This window comes from Schistocerca serialis, chromosome 6, assembly GCF_023864345.2.
Source record: "Schistocerca serialis cubense isolate TAMUIC-IGC-003099 chromosome 6, iqSchSeri2.2, whole genome shotgun sequence".
In the NCBI taxonomy this organism is placed as follows: domain Eukaryota; kingdom Metazoa; phylum Arthropoda; class Insecta; order Orthoptera; family Acrididae; genus Schistocerca; species Schistocerca serialis.
In genome coordinates this window covers 171324916-171348085 of record NC_064643.1, presented here as the reverse complement: position 1 = coordinate 171348085, position 23170 = coordinate 171324916, and the positions used below count along the sequence as shown (strand labels likewise).

General features: G+C 45.0%; 1 long non-coding RNA gene across 1 annotated transcript in view; it reads left to right on the top strand.

Annotated features, from left to right (window-relative positions):
- LOC126484463 (uncharacterized) overlaps positions 1–23170 on the top strand; it is a 334748-nt gene that overhangs the window by 187135 nt on the left and 124443 nt on the right. Inside the window, exon 3 of the long non-coding RNA XR_007587857.1 lies at positions 22855–22902. This is a non-coding gene — a long non-coding RNA (uncharacterized LOC126484463). The remainder of the gene's footprint in view (positions 1–22854; positions 22903–23170) is intronic.

The following is a 23170-nucleotide window of genomic DNA, read 5'->3' as shown; positions in this document are numbered from 1 at the left end:
ATGTGGGCCGCACGTATGTGTTGAAGGCTTTACTTAATAAAACTCAATTTGCTACTTTGCTGATGCTAGAACGTTATTGCCACACTGCGTAACTTTCCCAGTTCTTAAACAGGGAATGCCGACTTAAAAAAAATCGAGCAACTGTCACATCAAAATACACAGAGAGCTCAAAGTGCAAAACGTATTCAGTTTTCGCAGTCGTCTGTTTTAATGTGAAAACACGATCTCGATAACAGCCACTTGATGATAGGCTGTGTGCCCGAATACCGGTCTGGCAGTCCAATATTTTTACATACAGCTCAGGTGTATAGGAAGGTGTCTTCTAACACAAACTTACAACATGCAGAACACCAGGATTTTCACAGTACCATATATTGATCGATTTGAAAAACGTAAAGAGATGACCCTGACGGATCGCGACGCATGTGGCAGACCTGCGTCCCAAGGCTGCGTTCAAAGAGGCACCGACAACGGTCGTCAGACACGGTCGCCAGACGTCGCCGCCGCCGTCGGCCGACAGTTTGGTCATAGTGCGTCCGATCCGCTGCGTCGGTTTTTGCCCGGATCGAAGGAGGTTAGGTTAGGTTAAGTTAGAATCTATTTCATGTATGAAGTAGGTTAGGTTTTAGCCTCTTAGGGTGAGGTGGATACCTTGACACCTCTGTGCTTGGATACGAATACTGCATAGCGGCTTCTGCTGTTAACGATGCCGAATGCATGTGAATGAGCTTTCGTGTCTCGTAAAGAACGCGGCGAGTACTGTACACTCTGTCCTCGGTTATCGGAATAACAAAAATGTTCAAATGTGTGAGAAATCTTATGGGACTTGACTGCTAAGGTCATCAGTCCCTAAGCTTACACACTACTTAACCTAAATTATCCTAAGGAGAAACACACACACCTATGCCCGAGGGAGGACTCGAAACTCCGCCGGGACCAGCCGCACAGTCCATGACTGCAGCGCCCTAGACCGCTCGGCTAATCCCGCGTGGCTATCGGAATAACAAGGCAAGTTTTATGAATATATGAGGTGACGGGAGAAACGTTCTGTTATATACTCGAGATAATTTGTGGTCGCCTTGAAAAGCAAGTTACAAACACTCTGTTTCGCTGTATTTGTTTAAAGTTGTGCACACGTACGCCAGTTAACCTTCAATGACTGTTACTTACCACACGAGTCAAAGGCAAGCATAAAGTGTAGGATAAGATACTATGAGAACCTTCAGTACTTAAAAGCGGGAACACGTACCGTACACCACATTTCCAAACCACTTCATACTAACAGAATCAGTACCCTACTGGCATAAAACGCCAGTAAGCAGCAATAATAATTTGTAGACAAGTAATGACAACCTACAACAAAAGAGACCCAAACAGTAGCTATAACCAAATAGGATACTCCAACTTTCTCACTTGAACAAGTTATTTTTTGAGTTTATAGTGTATGCCTAAAATTTCCAATAAAGCTTTTGCATATTTCAGGTTTCGGATAAACGTACGATTTCACTCCATAGATTCCGAACTATATCCCGATTCCAGAATGAGATTTTCACTCTGCAGCGGAGTGTGCGCTAATATGAAACTTCCTGGCAGATTAAAACTGTGTGACCGACCGAGACTCGAACTCGGGAAGGTAGGAGACGAGATACTGGCAGAAGTAAAGCTGTGAGTACCGGGCGTGAGTCGTGCTTCGGTAGCTCAGATGGTAGAGCATTTGCCCGCGAAAGGCAAAGGTCCCGAGTTCGAGTCTCGGTCGGGCACACTGTTTTAATCCGCCAGGAAGTTTTATATCCCGATTGTGATATTTTCATCCTCAGTATGCCACAAACTCAGTCTTTCTTGGACTAAACTTACCAGTTTCTGTACTTTCAACATTACAGCACCGTCAGCAATCGTGATAATCTAAATGTAAGAAACTATCAGCCTCAAAATGGTTCAAGTGGCTGTGAGCACTATGGGACTTAACATCTGAGGTCATGGGTCCCCTAGAACTTAGAACTACTTAAACCTAACTAACCTAAGGACATCACACACATTCATGCACGAGGCAGGATTTGAACCTGCGACCATAGCGGTCACGCGGTTCCAGACAGAAGCGCCTAGGACCGCTCGGCCACACCGGCCGGCAAACTATCAGCCTCGATTGCGGTAATGAAACCAACCTTCTCTAAGAGGGCATGGCCTTTCTAGACCATGCCCTCTTCGACAAATTATAGATTCAGATATATCTTCTGAAGAAGTCTCAATTATTTGGGCTGAAACCTAGGTAAAGATTGGTTTCATTACCGCAATCGAGGCTGATGGTTTCTTATATATTATCAGTTTCTCACGCTACATATTTCGTGTGCGAGAACGTCGGTCGATTTGCCCGAAGAAAATAAACTGATTTGAATGTCACCGAATGTCGTCCGAATTTTGTACGTTCGTGAGTTATGATCGGCTGTAGGCGGTGTACTGATTTGAAAAGATCGTCCGTCTCCGGCCGATGTCGGTCGCCGGAGGAATCCACCGATGTCGGAGCCACTGTGACCGCAGCTGAGTGACGCGTCGGTCGTCGGTGGCGACGCGGAGCCGGTGGCAGCACGCTGGCGCAGGGTCACTGACCCCTAACGGGACGCGGCCGACCGGCGCGGCAGCCGCTGGCTCCAGACTCACTCCAGCATCCTCCCAGCACCTCCCTGCTACTTCTCATATCCGTCCCCCTCCCTACCTCCCCCGTCAGCTTCCTCGTTCCACTGCCGCCCCCAGCATCCGGCTTTTGCAACCAGGACCTACGGGCCTCCATTGTTTCCAGTTACGCAATTATAACAGCGTAGGCAAGATATAACTGACCCGGAAAATACACTACTGGCCATTAAAATTGCTACACCACGAAGATAACGTGCAGATGATAAACGGGTATTCATTGACAAATATATTATACTAGAAGTGACATGTGATTACATTTACATGCAATTTGGGTGCATAGATCTGAGAAATCTATGGTGTTGACTAATACACGCTTGGTTCAAATGGCTCTGAGCACTATGGGACTCAACTGCTGAGGTCATTAGTCCCCTAGAACTTAGAACTAGTTAAACCTAACTAACCTAAGGACATTACAAACATCCATGCCCGAGGCAAGATTCGAACCTGCGACCGTAGCGGTCTTGCGGTTCCAGACTGCAGCGCCTTTAACCGCACGGTCACTTCGGCCGGCCAATACACGCTTCCAATGTGGGTTCACCGCAATGTCGCCTAACACGGATGCGACCATCATGATGCTGTAAACAGAACCTGGATTCATCCGAAAAAATTACGTTTTGCCATTCGTGCACCCAGGTTCGTCGTTCAGTACACCATCGCAGCCGCTCCTGTCTGTGATGCAGCGTGAAGGGTAACCGCAGCCACGGTCTCCGAGCTCATAGTCCATGCTGCTGCAAACGTCGTCGAACTGTTCGTGCAGATGGTTGTTGTCTTGCAAACGTCCCCATCTGTTGACTCAGGGATCGAGACGTGGCTGCACGATCCGTTACAGCCACGGGGGTAAGAAGCCTGTCATCTGCACTGCTGGTGATACGAGGCATTTGGGATCCAGCATGGCGTTCCGTATTACCCTCCTGAACCTACCGATTCCATATTCTGCAAACAGTCATTGGATCTTGACCAACGCGAGCGGGAATGTTGCGATACGGTAAACCGCAATCGCGATAGGCTACAATCGGACCTTTATCAAAGTCTGAAACGTGATGGTACGCATTTCTCCTCCCTACACGAGGCATCACAACAACGTTTCACCAGGCAACGCCGGTCAATTGCTGTTTGTGTATGAGAAATCGGTTGGAAACTTTCCTCATGTCGGCACGTTGTAGGTGTGGCCACCGGCGCCAACCTTGTGTGAATGCTCTGAAAAGCTCTTCTTTTCCATATCACAGCATCTTGTTCCTGTTGGTTAAATATCGCGTCTGTAGCACGTCATCTTCGTGGTGTAGCAATTTTAATGGCCAGTAATGTATTTATAAGACTTACACGGAATCGATCCCTCTTAACGAGCAGGACAACTGCCTATCACAGAAAATGCTTGGGAACCGAGATATCGATTCAGCAGTTATTTGTCACACGTAAGCGCAAGCGCATGTGCATCCCCCAGAATGCTCTGTCCCGAGTACTCGGTGCTGTGATTTCGTTTCGTTCGGCGAGAGGAGCAGACGTGTTTAATGACCAGCCGAGTGCAATACAAAGCGGTGCTCACGGTGAAACAGCGTGTGCTCATTTTTGAGTGTTGCGCAAAACTTAGAAGGGGACCCTCCATAATGTTACTTGCGGATTTTGATGCGCTTCACATATGTTGTAGAGGCACTTACCCTGAGTACCTACCTAGCCGGTTTTTTTTAGCGACGGGCCTTGGTTTTTGAGAAAATCGATTTTGAAGTTCATTGCGCACTTTGTATACTTGTAACATTACATCTAGCGTAGCGTAGTAGTAAAGGTTCACGGCTACCGCGATGGTACATATTCGAATCCTGCTCATATATATACTCGTATATATATATATATATATATATATATATATATATATATATATATAGAACCGTACGGTAAATTTGGTCCTAACGTTCAAAAACGAGTAGGCGAATTAACTCGGAAGTACAGAAGTACAGAAGTTCACGAAACTGGTGTATGAAGAATTTTTGTGTTCTGTAATTCTTCCTTACGGGGGATAGAAATTTTTTTTTTGTACATTATCGATTCATGGGGAGGGCAAACCGATTCAGCTTTATACGATCATCTATTCACTGATGAAAGGAAAGCGAGCACCTCCATCCTAAAAGTTGTCCCACCAAAGTGCACTCTTTATTGCCAGCCCTGCTATTTTTATTTTTACCGACAGGTGAAAAACTTCACGAAAATTATTCTGAATGCTCCGGACTTGATGAAAAACAATAGAGAGACCGCTTCTAGGGAAGATACGATAAAACTACATTCGCTAATCCTGCATCAATTCAGCGCATCTAATTTTGAAAGCATGATGAGATACGCATGGTTCGCATATGAAAGAGCTTTTTGAATGCAAAAGAATTGTGTCTCCTGGTATCGCTCATGAAGAAACTGTGCACCTGCAAGACGGTTGCTTTCATAAGATGCGCGTGGTGCTGCGAAAATTTGTGCTTCGGTTGTTTCTGATCACCCACAATATTGTTCTACTTTCCACATCCTAGAGACCACTCTCCGTGAAATAAAGGGAATTCGACTAAAGCGAAAAAAAAAAGAAATAAAATAAAACGTTTTCTGGTCGGAAATGTATGTAAGTTTGCTCTCTTGTTCTTTTAATGAAGTACTTAATCTGTCACATGTCATTCCTTTTGTAATTCGCGATGGTTCAGTAGTACTCGAGAAAGTGAGATGCGGTTGATGTAATTTTACTGTGGAATGTGTCACAATGCAAGCGATATATTATTCGTGTGACTCACAAGAATGTCACATTAAGTTTGATTCAGAATGGCCGCTACGGAACGGGACGTCAAAACATTGCACAACGCATTCCGTACGGCGGCATTCACACACACCACTCACACACACCGGCAATAGAACGAAACCGGATGGAACGGAAGGTCGCCATCAAGGTCTCCCAGAGGAAAGTTCTGGCGTTGAGGTTGGCGGTGCAGCGGAGACATCGTCTGCTAATGTCGGGAGGAAACCTACTCACTCACTTATGTTACAACATTGGATTCCGTGTCTTCCGAATATTTATTTCTTGCTTTATTTTCTTGACTCACTCTGGAGGGTTGCGAGCGACCTTACATAGAATATGCCAGAAAGAAGAACGTATAATTATTTACGTTTTATCATGCTTGGACATACGTAAAGCCTACTCTGTGCATCAATAGGCTAAACATTATCCATTAAAAATAATTTCTTAACACAGAAAAAGCCACCTCTGTGACAGGAGAAAGAGAAATTGTTATGAGTTATTTGGTACTTATATATGTACCAAATAACTTATAACAATTTCTCTTTCTCTTGTTACAGAGGTGGCTTTTTCTGTGTTAAGAAATTATATATATATATATATATATATATATATATATATATATATATATATATATATATATATATATAGCGTATAAAGTGAAAACGTGCCACCTATTGCCCTATACAGGGTGTTTCAAAATGAATATACGGGTGTTTTACAGCTGCATAGCATTTTTTTCATTCAACTTACATTTATAAATTATACACCAGATGAAAGTGCAACTCGAACAGTTTTGTTCGCATGCTTTTGCGCAAAGGGAAGAGAGTTAGGAACGACTATGAGTGACGGTAGAAGGTGCTAGATGAGTTAGGGTCTTTCAGGCGTAGATCTAAGAAATCAAATCGGAAGGCTAGTCGTGAATCAGCAGTTCCAGTGACGTCTGTCTTGAGACTTTTTAGGAGCCACAGTACTTACTTGCCGCTTGCAATTGTTAAAAGTACTAATGCCTACAGACTACAGTTTACGTGCCAACTTTGTAATCGAAATGTTGCTGCACGACGATGAAGATTTTTCGTGATCGTGTCGTCTTCAGCGGTAAATCGACATTTTACCTAAGTGGAAACGTGAACACACATGATTTATTTGTCTAAGGGTCACCAGATCTCCACGTGATGGCACAGTTGCAACGAGACTCCCATAAATCCAATATTTTTTTTTCTATATCCTGGCGGAAAGTTTTATGGGCCTTTCTTTTTTCGGTGAAGCAACGTAACCTGTGTTTCTTATCTTGATGCGTTAGAATATGGCTCTTTCCTGAACTGGAAGAAGCTGAATGACAGAACTTTATTTGGCAGAAAAATTCTGCGGCGCCTCACAGGCATAACTGAGTACACGATTGGTTAAATGACGCAGTACCCGACCGTTAGATTGGGCGCAAGAGGCCGGATGAAGTCTTCGTTCACGCACGATCTGACCCCATACGACTTTTACCTTTGGGGTTCATAAAGGATTGTGTTTATGTGCCTCCGCGAACAACATCCACCAGACTTTGGAAACAGCATCGTTGCAACAATTTCTCCACACCCAAACACTGACCAAGGATTGGGAAGAACTAGCCTATCGGCCCGATGTGTGTGTCACCAACAGAAATATCTGCACTATAAGGTATAGCGGGCATTAGTGCAGGTATTGTTTACTGTTGACTGAAAACGATGTACCGAATGACATTACATTGATATCACTTGCAGCCTAATAATTATAGCTATCGTACAAATACTGATCTTTTTGAAATGTTTGGACGACACGACATGACTATACTCTCTTTTGCGAACTGTTTGGAAAAACTGCCATTTGACCTTTTTCAAGACCATTCATTATGGACTTTACTTAATTCATTAATGTAGTCGACTATCTTTGCTAGTTCTTTGGTTCCGAACGTATATTCCAAATTCTTGCATTTCCTAACTTCACTTTCAGCATCCGGTGCAGGGCTGACTGAAGTGACGTTCTGTTGACGTTCAGTTTTTGGTGAACACACTTCTAAGAGAAACTTAATTTCCGTCCCGCTGACGTTCAATGTGAGTCGACCTCTACTCTTTAGTGCAGTTGCCCTGTGTTCTTTTCAGTATTTAATTATCCTAACACTTGGCACATTTAGGGGCTCCTGATATTCGATATCTTCTTCATCATCATCATCATCATCTTCTTCTTCTTGTTCTTGTTATTTATTGATTTATAACTGATTACTTGTTTGACTAACTTGTTCTGTTGGTACATTGTTTCCATTTCATGCACCCATGCTCTTTTTTTCGTTTATACAATATATATTAATTTCTCTTCTAATTTGTTTACTCTTTCGTATTTGATCTCTGACGGTACACTGTTTAACTTTCCTTAAAAATTTCATTTCAAGCGACTGTATTCTCTTTTGCCTTTCTTAGTTTAATATCCGAGATTCGCTTCCATATATCAGAATAGGGGTAGCCATTACCATGTAAAATCGTAGCTTTGCAAGCTTTCATGTCTTCTGAGCATTGTGCCATATATAAGTGGAAACTTATTTAATTTATTGCTCATTTCGCTTTCTATTCGTTGTAGTAGCTCAGCCTGAATGCTGAAAATGTGACATCTGGTTTTCTGATTTTTTATGTAGGACTGTTTTGGAGCATACTAGAAATTTCAATTTAAAGACCATTACTTAAATTTCTTTTATGAAATTTTTAGATTGTAGTCTTTACATATTTCATTGAGGCATGGATTGCAAATTAAATGTGATTTTCTGTCATCTTAATAAATATTTGGTCACAGGAAAAGAACTGAGGAATTATGTCTGTGTGACCTGACACTGGTCTCACGTCTCATTTAACTTTACGTTTCCACTATCTAACAATGTCCTCTAAATATGTGAGAGCTCTTGAGAAAGTGTAATGTCCTATAGGTCGCGACATGGAAACGACAATAACAACCTGATGCAGCTTTCCACAGATGTGTGGGGTAATGTCTCTAGTATGCCTGTCGATTGTGTCATTTCTATTTTCAGTTCTGAGCACACAGTGAGCCCGTAAAGTTTCCTAGAACAATCGTGCCTCCCGCAAAGTATGGGTACCTGCTGAGAGGCTGCGCCTGATTTCACGCAACCTCTCATAACGTACTTGTCTTGCATTTCCTTCTACACGACAGTTCTCGGTCGTCCACTGCAGGGGCAGTGAGGATGTACCTGCAACGTTTTCCGTGAGGAGTGTTTGACCACCCACCATAAAGCCTGCACTTGGCTCCCTCTGATTTTCGTCTCAGCTCACATTAACCATTGGCTATGAAGACAACATTTTGGCACAGACAACGAGATACAGACCAGGGGAGAGAAGTGGCGGAAAGCACAGGCGCGTGCCTTTTATGATGAAGGTTGGTACAACGCTACAATAAATGTCTAAGTCAGAGCGGCGACTGTATAGAGAAGTAGCTGGAATCTGTAGCAAACTGTTGCCAGTGCAACAGTTTTGATTTTCACTGTGGTTTTCCGAATAGCCCTCGTATATTGAACTAGCGACCCACCTCAGCTGTCACGGGTAGTGCTAAATATCTACAGCCAGGCGACTTGCCTTGCGCAGCTTAATAAATTATGTATACAAACCTTATTTGTGAACTAGTCTGTCTATTAGTATTAAAATCCCTACAGCAGTTCCAGGTATTAGCCTCCACATACTGGCAGGAAAACGGTACGGGAAGCTTCGGTTTATAATGGGTATACAAGGAGATATGTAAAGATTCTGGAAATAATAATTTCGTGTAGTGCGATGGCCTGGTGGAAGTCTTTCAATTGAACACCACTTCGGCGAGCTGTGTGTCCCTAATCGGCCCCAGTTATCTAACCAGAGAAAGGAGACCTATGGACTAATGTACAATCCGTACCACATGTCGTTTCTGGCGAATGTTGAGATCACTGAGAAGTGAATGCCAGGTTAAAAGACAGACAGAGATCCGTGGTCTGACTGCGGTTCGATCTCAGTATATTACGATTTTCCAGCATGCGCTTCACCACTAGACTATCAGACTGGTAACAGATTCCGGTCAAGCTTTGCTGCACTCTGTGTTGTTGTGGCTACTGTTTATTTTAGTGCTTTTCCCGCCATTTAACACTTCCTTTCTAGCTGACCAGCTCATACCTCCCATTGTTGCCACGAGATGACGCTCCAAACGGAACACGTAACAAGACATACATTACACATTCATCTACGATTTGTAGGTACAGTCAGCACGGATTCAGAAAATTTGTGAAACAGAACTCTTTATTCTGACGAAGTAATGAGTGCTGTCGACAGGAGACCTCAAATTGATTTCCAAAACACTTTTGGTGCCGTCCGCCACAAACGGCTTCTAGCGAAACTACATATATTTGGAGTATCGCTTCAGTTGCACGACTGGATTCGTGATTTCCCTGTCAGAAGGGTAATCAACGGAAAATCATCGAGTAGAACGGAGTGATGTATGGCGTTCCAGAGGGAAGTGTTGTAAGTCCTCTTCTGTATAAACGCTTTAGGAGACGATCTGAGCAGCCCTCTTGGATTGTCTACAGATGATGGCCTCATTTATTGCATATTAAAGTGATCAGAAGCTCAAAACCAAACGAAAAATGATTTAGACAAACTATCTGTATGGTGCGAAAAGTGGCAGTTGTCTCTGAATAAGGAAAAAGTAAGAGACCATCCACACAAATCTGTCAAATTTCTGTTACAAATCACACAAATCTAAAGGCTGTCGATTCAGCTGAATAGGGGAACTACAATTAAGAACAGCTTAAAGTGGAACGATGAAAACATAATGTTGCGGGGGAGGCAAACCAGAGACTGCGTTTTATTGGCAGAAGACGCAACAGAGACTGCCTACACTACGCTTGTCCGTCCCCTGCTAGAGTACTGCTGAGCGGTATGGGATAGAATTCACGGAGGGCATCAAGAAAGTCCGAAGAAGGGCAGCTGATTTTGTATTTTCGTGAAGTAGGGAGAGAGTGTCACGGATATGATAGGCTAGTTGGACTGGCAATCATTAAAACAAAGGCGTGGGGGTGGCCGAGCGGTTCTAGGCGCTACAGTCTGGAACCGCGCGACCGCTACGGTCGCAGGTTCGAATCCTGCCTCGGGCATGGATGTGTGTGATGTCTTTGGGTTAGTTAGGTTTAAGTAGTTCTAAGTTCTAGGGGACTGATGACCTCAGAAGTTAAGTGCCATAGCGCTCAGAGCCATTTGAACCATTTTTCTCCTCCGAATGAGTAAATATTACGTTGAAACCCACGATCATTGTAATGAAATAAGAGAAATAAAAGCTCGCACGGTAAGATTTAAGATCTCGTTTTTGCCCTGCACTGTTCGAGAGTGGAACGGTAGAGAAATAGAGTAAAAGTCGTTCGATGAACCCTCTGCCGGGCAATTAAGAGTCAATTGCAGAGTAGTCGTGAAGATGAATAGATGGAGAACTTTAGTTATTACCAATTACACACACAAATCTTGCTCACGAATCAATTTGACTGCTGGCGAAAACCGCATAAAAATCCCTACAGTAGAGATTAGTCTTCACATAGAGACGGCGGGACTCTGATTTATAACATGTATACGTAAGGCAGAGGTACACCCTTGTGGCAGTTTCCTGTTGGTATTTATTGGACCTGCCTTCCCTTTCGCTATTTCTGTTATTACTGCCGTGTCCTGAAATTGAACATAGCTCCACAATAATAAAGTGGAAGGACTACACAAATTGAACTTGATTTAGCAGGGACGCCAACTGTTGCCGGAAGGACGAGGGCGAATGGTGACGGCGTATGTTAAGAAACAATACTCCACATAGCAGATTCCAAAAGGCAAAGCCCGTCCTCCAAAGCTTTGAAGGTCCAACGGTACCGACCATCCGCCGCGTCATCCTCAGACGTCACCGGTTGCGGATACGGAGGAGGATGTCGTGAACACACCACTCCAACACACCGCTCTCTCGGCTGGTGTCAGCTTTCGTGACCGCAGCCGCTACTTCTCCGTCTACCATCTCCTCTATTGGCCTCTCAAGGGTTGAGCGCGCGGTCGCAGGTTCGAATCCTGCCTCGGGCATGGATGTGTGTGATGTCCTTAGGTTAGTTAGGTTTAAGTAGTTCTAAGTTCTAGGGGACTGATGACCTCAGATGTTGAGTCCCATACTGCTGAGAGCCATTTGAACCAAGGGCTGAGTGCACCCCGCTTGCCAACAGCGCTCGGCAGACCCGGGTGGTCACCCATCCAAGTGCTAGCCAAGCCCGACGGCGCTTTGGTGATCTGAGGAAAACTGGTGTTACCACTGCGGCAAGGCTATTGGCGACACATAGCAAATTAAGCTTCTGGGTATTGTACGGTGCTACAGATTCTGCTGCAACCGCGAGATTCCATTAGGAAGTCCTTTGCCGGCTAAACTTGGGCATTGAATAGGGAGACGATCGAGCGCGCTGGGATGGAGGGGAACGGGCAGCCTGCGGGTCTGCGAGGAGAAGCGTCCAGAAGTGTGTTAGCGGCAGCCGGCGGGGCCCGGCCGAGCGCAGACCGCCGCAAGAATGCGGGCTGTTCACTCGTGGGGCTTCTTGAGGGGCTGACGCTGCCGTCTGCACGCCGCTAACACGGTTTTCACCAGTCCGGCCGCCGCTCTCAGCGTTCAGAAGCTCGATAGCAGGTGCTCGGTCGATATCTCGCCAGGCACTTCTCACTAAAAGCTAAAATTGGAGAGAGGTAGTAAAAGTTGAAACATCCTGGCAGATTAAAACTGTGAGCTGGACCGAGACTCGAACTCGGGACCTTTGCTTTCACGTGCAAGTGCTCTACCAACCTTTTTTTTCCAATGTCAGACTTACAACCTTTACTGACATACATTTTGTTGTACTGCCGCATAAATAGTGTCTACAATGTCCAAATGTTGACAAATAGCGGCTAATTAGAAAATTAATTAATTACGGAAATGAATAAAACTGAAAATGTCCAAATGAAAGACATGAAGACATTGCAGATAGTTCAAATACAAAAGAAACATGCTCATGTAGCAATGAAATGAAATTCGTGTCGGGGGCGACACCTGCTCACGACCCGACGTTCGATAGAGCAAGAGAGCCATCTATCGACTCGTTTTCCAGACGTTGGTGTAAGACTGGGTGTCTTCTCTAAATTAACTAAGGGTCCGTAAGTGTGATCGATGTCTATCTCGGCTTCTTCGCCTATCTCATCTCTCACCCGTCACACCCCATCTGGCCGGCGGGTCGGTAAATGTAAGTCGCAAGTAATTACCGAAGTCTTGCCCATATATCTTATGTTGTTGCAGCTTCGTGATTCCATCCAGGAGAAAATGCCAAAAATCCATTTTGTCCTTTTCCGATTCGTTATAGACGTAGCCCACCACCATTCCCCGTACCCATATCACTGCATTGGTTTTTTGGACCGGAAAATAAGATTCTTGGGGGAAAAAAAGTTTGTCTGCTGAAATTGTGTGAGAGGCGGAGCGTAACAGGAACGCCAATATCTGTTGTGCCAAGTGCCACACTGGAGCCGTCCCACTACATGCTAAACGATGTTCATCAGTGTCCACTGTTGCGCAGCCTAAACATAGTGGAGTGTCTGCCAAAAGAATCGCGTGCCGCCGTTGATTCGTTGCCAACTTCCTATTTACCACCACATGCCATGTTGAGCGTACCGACGTTGGGAGGTAAACGTTCCGTATAACGCGCCATATCTGTCGCCAGTTCTTGTCTGGGTACTTCTTTTCCAGGGTATTCCTGGGGCACCGGCGCAGTAAGAGTTGGTATACATCTCGCGTCGTCGGTAGTCGTGTTGTTGGGAGGGATTCTCTGACATAGCTAAGCTCAAAAAAAAAACAAAAAAAAAAACAAAAAACTTGAAACGTGACATCTTCGGTGAAATATGGCCAACATTGACTGGGGGCAGCATTGAAGTGGGCGCTAGTACATCGGCCAACGCACCCGAGATATTGCGAAATTGACCGCGCCACTGTCGTAAAATGGTACTGACGAATAACGCCCGTGTCTTTTCATATACGTTCACTAGACCAAGTCCACCCTCTCCAGGTGGTAGCGTAAGCGTTGTGTATTTAACTGAGCTACCTAAGCACGACTCACGCCCCATCCTCACAGCTTTACTTCCGCCAGTACCTCGTCTCCTACCTTCCAAACTTTACAGAAGCTCTCCTACTTCCTCACAGCTTTACTTCTGCCAGTACCTCGTCTCCTACCTTCCAAACTTTACAGAAGCTGTCCTACGTTTGCAGGAGAGCTTCTGTAAAGTTTGGAAGGTAGGAGACGAGGTACTGGCAGAAGTAAAGCTGTGAGGACGGGGCGTGAGTCGTGCTTGGGTAGCTCAGTTGGTAGAGCACTTTCCCGCGAAAGGCAAGGGTCCCGAGATCGAGTCTTGGTCCGGCACACAGTTTTAATCTGCCAGGAAGTTTCATATCAGCGCACACTCGGTTGCAGAGTGAAAATCTCATTCTGTAGTAAAAGTTATTTCCGTCGTAACGTTATGTACAAATCACTTTACGTACGAGTATGCTTGAAACATGATAGTCCGGAGGGAGGCAGGATTCGGTTACGATTGTGGACGAGGCCGTAATCAGTTACTACTGGTTGGCTTTTACAGTTACACACATTTATTTTTAAAACAGTAATTCCAGAATCAATAATAAATAAAAAATACCACACGTCATTAAAACAACTGTGTAAATAATAGTGTTTCCAGTATGTTACAATTTAGCGAATGACCATAAAGTGCAGATATAAATGTTTTAAAAAACAAGGCACTGTGATGACGGCTGAAGGTCTTACACGCCAAGGATGGCAATATAGTAAAACAGGAAATACAATAGCAAAGGTTAATTAAAAAACAAGCAACTGATCAACACTGGGGGAATACGATGTTAAGATAATAAAACACAAGAATCAAGGGGCCACAGATTCCGCTCCAGGATCTACCTCTGAGAGGGTCCGGCAACAATCCTTTTCGCGAGCAATGAGATAGGCAGCCAAGAGTTGCATTTACTTCACTCAGACTAGTGGCAGTCTACGTATGACTAATGATAATCTTCCTGAGGCTACCTGACGTCCGATAAACCAAATGCAACGATGGAACAATATGCCGAAAGCACTCCACTCACTCCTCTTCGCCTCGGCGACACTACGAACAGCAACACGAACCCAAACCACTGGAGAATCTCGAGATATCAGAGTGGTGGAGGTTTCTCTACTTGGATTGAAATGTACTCATCTTAAAGCTTGCTGGATCCGGTTTACCACGAGGCCGTGCACCCTCGTGACCACAGCCCTTCCATGCGGCAGCCCCTGGGCACCGCCAGCAGTCCCAGCGTATTCGCGCACTGCGCAGACCTAGCTCCTCCTGAGTCCCCAACCGAACTGCCACACTCACATGACACGGAAAAACAACCACGTCGCCCCAAATATAGGGCAATAGTACTACATATCGGTAACCGCCGCTGCTGCCACTAGCGGACAGGCAACGCTTGCGAAACGATTGGCGCCAGTCAACAAGAGAAGAAGACAAATAACCACAACCATGCCAGCTAAACGATACAGTGTGGCCTCCAACAGAGGGTGGAAACCTACAAACAGCACCAACGCGAGCTGCAGCACGGCTCAAGGCTGATGGGCCAATCATTACGATGACTGCCGACCGCGACACTGAATACAACCTTGTGTCGTTGTGAGCTTGTGACTGTAACGAATCATAAAATCGGGGCAAGGACGAATGGGAAACCATTCTAGGGACGACATAGGCCGCAATTTCGGGAGGCAAGTAACTTTGACAAAGGATAGCTTATTGTGACGTGGCATCTGGGAACTAGGACTGTTGAGATTGTTAAAAATATTGGTGGTGGTGGTTAATGTTTAACGTCCCGTCGACAACGAGGTCATTAGAGACGGAGCGCAAGCTCGGGTTAGGGAAGGATTGGGGAGGAAATCGGCCGTGCCCTTTCAAAGGAACCATCCTGGCATTTGCCTGAAAAGATTTAGGGAAATCACGGAAAACCTAAATCAGGTTGGTTCAAATGGCTCTGAGCACTATGCGACTTAACTTCTCAGGTCATCAGTCGCCTAGAACTTAGAACTAATTAAACCTAACTAACCTAAGGACATCACACACATCCATGCCCGAGGCAGGATTCGAACCTGCGACCGTAGCGGTCGCCCGGCTCCAGACTGCAGCGCCCAGAACCGCATGGCCACTCTGGCCGGCCTAAATCAGGATGGCTGGAGACTGGATTGAACCGTCGTCCTCCCGAATGCGAGTCCAGTGTGCTAACCACTGCGCCACCTCGCTCGGTTTAAAAATATTGGTAATCCGATATATCGATATTTAAATAATATCATTATCGGCCCTCGATACATCAAAAGAAAGTATCGATATATCCACGTAAGAAATATCTGCGTACGTGCCTATAAAAATATCGGCTGCACATTGCAAATATACTGCCAGTTTTAGAGCTGTATATTTAAGTATTGACTTACTATTAGATATTCTGTACATCAAGAAGCTAGCAGCCTGCTTATCCCTCTTACAGCGAGAACTGAAAGGAAAACGATGCACGTTCACGCTTGGCGATAACGACTTGGCTAACAGTGGTAACTACTGCAGGCAGGTGGCACAGTAAAAGGTGACCATGGGTCCGCCGTTCGGTTCGTCACATATCGGATTTGTCCAGAACACTTCATGTCGACTTGCCTATTTTTACATTTCTGCCAACGTCAGTGACCTAGCAGATGTAGTCTCAGAAGTGGGTGCTGAAGCTAAACATTCCAGTTTCTGTTGGTAGCACCTAGCGCCGATTACGTCAGCATTTCGCCCTCACTCGTCTCCGCCCACTGCAAAGACCAGTCTTGCCACTTAGATTTTTGTTCATTACTTTCAGCAACTGTTTTTGAAGGATGCCGATGTGAAGAAATAGCACAGTAGTTGCGTTACAATTTTTTTTAACGCCACTCGTTTGCTATTTCTTCACATCCGAAATATTGTTATTTCGATTTAAACCGCCATTCCCCATTGCAATCGTTCTTCTTCTTTTGCGCCACAGTCAAGATGAAAGATTCGACGTGATAAAAGCTCAAAAAGCAGTGACAGTAAAATTATCTTCTACTACAATTTCAAAAGTACAATGTCAAATATTTAGCGAAAATTGTGAAAAAAATTTAACCTAAAACAAAAATATCGGCACTTGATATTGCCTTTTCGATATCTATATATCGAGGCAAAAATGTCGATACTTATAATGTATTTTGGAAAAATATGATATGTCGATGCTCTATCAACAGTCCTGCTGAAAACGAACAATTCGGAAACGACGAGGCACTTCGGCTGCTGGCGTACTACTGTCGTGAGCATCTGAGGGAAGTGGGTGAACGACGGTGGAAATGACGAGGAGGTGACAGTGTTGGACGTCCACGTTCCATCACAGAAGTCGATCGGCGGCTTTGCCGTTGTGTAAAGCAGGACAGGCGTCCATTTTTGGCCCATTTGCCGGCCAAAGTGGCCGAGCGGTTCTAGGCGCTTCAGTCTGGAACCGCGCGACAGCTACCGTCGCAGGTTCGACGGTGTTATGTCGTTATGTCGTTAGGTTAGTTAGGTTTAAGTAGTTCTAAGTTCTAGGGGACTGATGACCTCAGAAGTGCTCAGAGCCATTTGAACCATTTTTTGGCCCATTTGACGGCAGAGTTCGGTGCTGGTGCAGGGGAAAGTGTTTAGGATCGTACCGTTCAGCGCACACTGTTGAAGTTAAGGCTTCACAGCAAACTACTCTTAACGTGGTCCCATGCTGACCGAACGACATCGTCATTTGCGATTGCAGTGGCTACGCGGGTCACAGATATTGAACCGTAAGTCAACAGAAGGGTGTGTTCCGGTTGGATGAATCGAGTTTCTTGTCACACCAGGTTAACTGTTGTCTGCCTATACGTTTCATCCAGGCGAACGGTTTCCCGGACATGTACCACGCGACGGACGCAGATCCTTGGGGGACAATGTTAATCTGTGGGGTCGTTCACCTGGGCTCCCGGGGAACCTGTAGTGGTAATCCGAGCCGCTATGTCACTGTGACACAGGCGAGCGTTGTTGCCGACCACTGGCATCCCGTCATGCTCGATATCTTCCCCGACAGCGACGACGTGTTCCAGCAGAGTACCCGTCCGTGTCACAAGGCGAGAATCGTGCTACGGCGGTTTCAGGAGCACGATAGGGAACCCGCGAGGATGTCTCAGCCACCAAATTCACCTGATCTGAAGCCGAGAGGACATAATTGGGACGCTGTCGGGTTCCAACCTGTCCCTAGCATGCCACTCTCGCTGTTGTTTTGCGTACGAAAGATTTACCAACTCTCTATTAAGCAGGTGACCATATTGTTTTGGCTCATCAGTGTTTAGTTCCTCATATCAATTGTCAATACATGGCTTTATATGTATATACAGGGTGGTCCATTGATCGTGACCGGGCCAAAAATCTCACGAAATAAGCGTCAATCGAAAAAACTACAAGGGACGAAACTTGTCTAGCTTGAAGGGGGAAAACAGATGGCGCTATGATTGGCCCGCTATATGGCGCTGCCATAGGTCAAATGGATATCAACTGCGTTTTCTAAATAGGAACCCCCACTTTTTATTACATATTCGTGCAGTACGTAAAGAAATATGAATGTTTTAGTTGGACCACTTTTTTCGCTTTGTGATAGATGGCGCTGTAATAGTCACAAACATATGGCTCACAATTTTAGACGAACAGTTGGTAACAGGTAGGTTTTTTAAATTAAAATACAGAATGTAGATACAGTACCTTTGAAAATTTTATTTAGGTCGTTCCAATGTGATACACGTACCTTTGTGAACTTCTCATTTCTGAGAACGCACGCTGTACAGCGTGATTAAGTGTAAATCCCACATTAATGTAATAAATGCTCAAAATGATGTCCGTCAACCTCATTGCATTTGGCAATACGTGTAATGACATTCCTCTCAACAGCGAGTATTTTGCCTTCCGTGATGTTCGCACATGCATTGAAAATGCGCTGACGCATGTTGCCAGGCGTTGTCGGTGGATCACGATAGCAAATATCCTTCAATTTTCCCTACAAAATGAAATCCGGGGACTTCAGATCCAGGGAACGAGCGGGTCATGGTATGTATGATGCTTCGACGACCAATCCACCTGTCATGAAATATGCTATTCAATACCACTTCAACCGCACGCGAGCTGTGTGCCGGACATCCATCATGTTGGAAGTACATCGCCATTGTGTCATGCAGTGAAACATCTTGTAGTAACATCGGTAGGAAATCAGCATACATTGCACCATTTAGATTGCCATCGATGAAATGGGGGCCAATTATCCTTCTTCCCATAATGCCGCACCATATATTAACCCGCCAAGGTCGCTGATGTTTCACTTGCCGCAGCCATCGTGGATTTTCCGTTGCCCAATAGTACATATTATGCCGGTTTACGTTACCGCTGTTGGTGAATGACGCTTCGTCGCTAAACAGAACGCGTGCAAAGAATCTGTCATCGTCCCGTAATTTCTCTTGTGCCCAGTGGCAGAACTGTACACGACGTTCAAAGTCGTCGCCATGCAATTCCTGGTGCATAGAAATATGGTACGGGTGCAATCGATGTTGATGTAGCATTCTCAACACCGACGTTTTTTAGATTCCCTATTCTCGCGCAATTTGTCTGCTACTGATGTGCGAATTAGTCGCGACAGCAGCTAAAACACCTACTTGGGCATCATCATTTGTTGCAGGTCGTGGTTGACGTTTCGCATGTGGCTGAACACTTCCTGTTTCCTTAAATAACGTAACTATCCGGCGAACGGTCCGGACACTTGGATGATGTCGTCCAGCATACTGAGCAGCATACATAGCATTTTGATCACAGTAGCCATACATCAACACGATATCGACCTATTCCGCAATTGGTACACGGTCCATTTTGACACGGGTAATGTATCACGAAGCAAATACCATCCGCACTGGCGGAATGTTACGTGGTACCACGGACTTGTACGTTTGTGACTATTAAAGCGCCATCTGTTACAAAGCGTAAAAAGTGGTCCAACTAAAACATTAATATTTATTTACGTTCTACACGAATATGTAATAAAAAATGGGGGTTCCTATTTAAAAAAAAAATGGTTCAAATGGCTCTGAGCACTATGGGACTTAACATCTTGGGTCATCAGTCCCCTAGAACTTAGAACTACTTAAACCTAACTTACCTAAGGACATCACACACATCCATGCCCGAGGCAGGATTCGAACCCGCGACCGTAGCAGTCCCGCGGTTCCGGACTGCAGCGCCTAGAACCGCAAGACCACCGCGGCCGGCCTATTTAAAAAAACGCAGTTGATATGCGTTTGAACAATGGCAGCGCCATCTAACGGGCCAAGCATAGCGGCATCTGGTTTTCCCCTTCAAGCTAGACAAGTTTCGTTCTTTGTAGTTTTTTCGTTTGATGCTTATTTCGTGAGATATTTGGCCCGGTCACTATCAATGGACCACCCTGTATATATATACTCCGGCCATTTGACCATCTTCTTCTGTGTGGATAAACAAACAGTGCCCGAATTCTTACGGGAATAGGCAAAAAGCCGGGAGTAATGAGTATAATGGGCAGCGGCACTATGAATATAGTGCGGGACAATAAGTTGAGAATGTGGGTTCACGGGAGGCGTGCCAGACATAAGTTCCTGCAGTGGCACTAGCCTCTGTATCCTCGGTGTCTCAGATGGATAGAGCGTCTGGCATGTAAGCAGGAGATCCTGGGTTCGAGTGCCGGTCGGGGCACACGTTTTCAGCTGTCTCCGTTGACCTATATCAACGCCCGTATGCAGCTAGGCGTATTCATTTCATTGTAATATATGACTTAATTTCTCTTTGGTTTGCTTTTAGTATTCCTAACGTTGCAAACGCTTAGGGAGGAGACTGCCATTCAGGAGATTAGCGGTTCTCCTTCAGTGAAGCCGGACTTAGAAGGATGCTGATAAAACTGTACAGTTAATTACACTAAACAAAATGAAGCACTTGAGGCTAAAAATTGATTAAGAAGTTTCAGTAATTACTCTAGTGAGAAAATTTGCATTCAAATCTTTTGTGTAGTCTGAGCGTGACTGGTGATAAAAAATACGAGGAGGTACGCAAAAAAAAGGATTTATTCTTTAAAAGCTATATATTTTCAAATCGTTTACAAAACAACGTTATCCCCTTTAAAATACTGTCTATTAAGACTAATACATCTGTCCCAACGGTGCTCCACTGTTCGAAACATTTTTTGTAATCATCTTTAGAAATGGCTGACAGCTCCTCCCTCGCTTTTTTCTTGACTTCTTCAGTGTTGTCAAATCGGTCTCCTTTCATACCTCTTTTCAGGCGTGGAAATAGGAAAAACTCGAACGGAGCCAAGTCAGGCGAGTAAGGTGCCTGGGGCAGCGGAACCACACCATTTATAGCCAAAAACTGTCTAACAGAGATGGCTGTGTCTGCAAGTGCATTGTCTTGGTGGAAGAACCAGTCTTCTGCCTACCACAAATCGGGTCTTTTCTGACGAACACTGTTGCGCAATCTTCTTAAAACTTCTCTGACAGCTGATAAGTTGCGTGTCGATGGTCTGTGAGCACAAGCTCTCGAATCTTTTGAGTATTTTCGTCGATTCGAGCAGTTGGACGCTCAGAAAGCGGTTTGTCGTCAATCGACATGTCGCCATTTTTAAATTGAGCAAACCACTCGTACACTTGAGTTTTCCTTCAACATTAAAACAGTTTGAGCAGCATTTTCACCGAGTAGAAAACAAAATTTCACAGCTGCATGTTGTTCACTTAACTTGTCATAATAAAAAAACGAAACAATAACAAAACAGTGCTAGCAGAATCAATCACTGCAGATGAACAGAACAAGCCAGATCGACAACACAGGCGGAACTGAACTGGCAGTGAGTTGCTCTATAGGCACCTAGTGGCAGAAATGCGTACTACACAAGCTACGCCCACGACAATGTTATTCTGTTCTTTTTTTTCCGTTACAGTAAGGACACTTAGGTACTCTGGTGTTAAAAAGTTATTATTACCAAGATGACGATTTCTGTTCAAACCAAGACTGTGCAGGAATTTGAACTGTTTCGTGCGCAGGAATACACTTGCCGCGTGAAGCTGGCCAGCAGCTCAGCAATCTGACGGCACTGACTGGTTCTTCCGAAACTGCCAAGGACACTGTTACGCTGGCAGTACAGTATACTGCCACGTTTGTCTGCCGACTGTTTCCTGTGCGAGCCGAGATTTTAAATAGCACTCGAAGCGGGTTGTGGCGCTTAGTTGTTCACGTTTTGGACCGCTGTGAAGAAGCCAACACGTGTTGTCAGCCTCTGGACCACAAGAACTAACAGTGTAGGCGCCATGTTGCAGCAGTCAAAAGTTTAGAGAAGGCTACCGGTTTTCAACGAGCAAATCGATGAAACATCTTGTTCCTCGTTTGCCATAACTTGATCATAAATATTGCCATGATAGCTTGAAAGTACAACCAGAAACGAACATGGGAGTCATCCATGCTGCCATTCTGATAACGCTAGAAGTTTTATTGCCATCGTAACATAATTTTCCAGTGCAGTGCTATCATATCGTTAGATTAAGTGAGGTTCTTGTATCTGAATATGAGTGCCGTAATAAGCATATATGTTCCTTTGTGTCTGCCTACGACTCTGATTTACATTTCTGTGTAGTCTCCCGTCTTTGTGTCCTTATTTCCTGTTAGCAGCACGATCACAATGACAATGATTAAGCGAGAGGTCAAGGTTAATTACGCCCGTAAGCATGCGAGGAAGCTGTTGTCTGGGTCTGCACAGCAGGCTCTAACGTAGGTGGCAACTTTAGAACAAACCAACGCCACGTCTACATCTAAATCTGTACTCTGTGTGCGGCGACTCTCGTCTTGTTTCTTGGGTTCACTGTTCGTCGTTATGTTCCCTTTGCGTGGCATCATTCAGAGGCAATAGAACGTCTCTACCATATGTGTAGGGTTCTAGAAGAATTCACTTATTAGTATCATCATTTTGCACAGAAATGGTTCAAATGGCTCTGAGCACTATGCGACAACTTCTGAGGTCATCAGTCGCCTAGAACTTAGAACTAATTAAACATAACTAACCTAAGGACATCACACACATCCATGCCGGAGGCAGGATTCGAACCTGCTACCGTAGCGGTCGCTCGGTTCCAGACTGCAGCGCTTAGAACCGCACGGCCACTCCGGCCGGCCTGCACAGAAATAAAACGCAGACTCTCACCGTAGGCTAAGTGACTGTTCAGTGCTGCTTGAGACCGGGTTGTTAACAAGTTTGATGCTTTGTTTCAGACGGTGGGGGAAGCCGAACCCGCCGCCACTGGCGCAGTTCACCCAGCCGTAAGTACAGCAGCTCTTCTGCATATCCACAGGGTCGTTTTTTCTTCACCGTGTACAAGTTCTAGGGATTGATGGATGAGAGGATACGGAACAAAAAAGATCTAATGAACTTATTTCCGGAAGGGATTGGTTTCCATGCTAGAGACCATTTATTCAGTCATACATTGTTACAGAGACTGTGGTCTAATAAGCGCTGTACCATGCAGCCATAGGTACTGTACGTGTTGAAAACGGTTTCCATGTGCCTTAATGCATGTGTGTACGCGCC